At 40.3% G+C, this 1,794-nt stretch overlaps 1 protein-coding gene across 1 annotated transcript in view; it reads left to right on the forward strand.

The window, feature by feature from the left end:
* LANCL3 (LanC lantibiotic synthetase component C-like 3 (bacterial)) overlaps positions 1 to 1,794 on the forward strand; it is a 247,589-nt gene that overhangs the window by 148,789 nt on the left and 97,006 nt on the right. The gene's annotated exons all lie outside the window — the stretch shown is intronic.

A 1,794-nucleotide genomic window follows, 5' to 3' on the forward strand; every position in this document is an offset into this window, starting at 1 on the left:
CCTTTTGTGTCTGAGATATTTCACTCAGCATAATGTCCTCTAGGATCCATCATGTTGTGTAATGTTTTACCAGTTCATTTTTTCAGTGCTGCATAATATTCCATTTTGTGAATGTACCATAGTTCTTCTATCCATTCGTTTGTTCATAGACACTTAGGTTATTTCCATCTCTTTGCTATTGTAAATAATGCAGCAATAAATGTGGGTTTCCATACATCTGTTTGAATTGTGGTTCTGGTTTCTTTAGGGTATATTTCCAGTAGTCGAATTGCTAGGTCAAATGGTATTTCTATTTCCAACTTTTTGAGAATTAACAAGACCACCTTCCATAGTGGTTATACCATTTCACACTCCCACCAACAATGAATACAAGTTCCAGTCTCTCCACAACCTTGCCAACATTTGTTGTTTGCTGCCCTGTTGAGCTTTGCTATTGTTGCTGGGGTGAGATGATATCTCAGTTGTTCTGATTTGCATCTCTCTTAGAGGTAGGGATGTTGAACATGTCTTCATGCGTTTGTTTGCCAACTAAATGTCTTCTTTGGTGAAGTGTCTATTCATATCCTGTGCCCATTTTGTGGCTGGGCTATTTACCTTTTTCTTGTTGAGGTGCTGGAGTAGCCTATAAATTTTAGATATAACATTGGCAAATATTTTTCCCCCATTTTTTGGATTTTATTTTTACCCTGTTGGAGAAGTTTTTTGATGTGCATAGGGATTTGATTCTTAGAAGGTCAAAAATGGGAATTTTTTGTATGTAAACTTTATAAATATAGCTGTTATTCATTGCTTAGTGCTTACGGAGTTTTATTTTCTGGCTTAGCAGTGGGTCATATAGTCTCTTTCTTCTTTCCCACAATCAAAAAAGGGATGTGTCGGGGATGCATTCTTTCTTCATACCTTTTCAACCTATATGAGGAAAAGATCATTTGGGAGGAAGAATGTGGCATCAGGATTGGAGGAAGACTTGTCAACAACCTATGTTATGCAGATGACATAACCTTGCTTGCTGAAACTGAGGAGGACCTGAGGCATTTGCTGCAGAAAGTCAACGGCTGCAGTCAACATTAAGGAAACAGAGATTTTCACTACTAGGTCAATGGACAGCATCATGATAAATGGAGAAGAGATAGAGATTGTAAACAATTTTGTGTTGCTTGGATCCACAATAAACATTCTTGGCACCAATAGTCAGGGAATCAAAAGATGATTTGCATTGGGAAAATCTGCTGTCGAGGACCTCTCCAGAGTACCAAAGAGCAATGATATCAGTCTAGGGACTAAGGTTCACTTGATCCAGGCCATGGTCTTCACAATTGCTTGCTATGTATCAGGAGTTAAGGAGGAAAGAGGAAAAATTGAAGCTTTGCGTTATGGTGCTGGAGAAGAGTATTGAACATACCATGAATTTCCAAGAGAACAAACACGTCTGTGCTGGAGAGGGTAAAACCAGGTTCCACCTTGGAGGCTAAGACTTTGATACTCTGTCTTGCATTCTTTGTGCATATTACCAGGAAGGGCCAGTCCTTGGAGAAGCACACCATGCTTGGGAATGGTGGAGGATCATCGCAGGAGTGGAAGACCCTAGATGAGATGGAATGACACAGTGACTAGGGTAATGGGGCAGGTCTGTCAGAGACAGTGATATTAGCTCAGGATAGAGCAGGATTTTGAATTCTTGTGCATAAGATCGTTATGAGTCAAGCAACAAATGCTGGCGAGGTTGTGGAGAAACTGGAACCCTGATTCACTGTTGGTGGGAGTGTAAAATGGTGCAACCCCTGTGGAAAGCAG

This window comes from Elephantulus edwardii, unplaced genomic scaffold, assembly GCF_000299155.1.
Source record: "Elephantulus edwardii isolate Elephantulus edwardi_28Jun2011 unplaced genomic scaffold, EleEdw1.0 scaffold00445, whole genome shotgun sequence".
Lineage (NCBI taxonomy): Eukaryota > Metazoa > Chordata > Mammalia > Macroscelidea > Macroscelididae > Elephantulus > Elephantulus edwardii.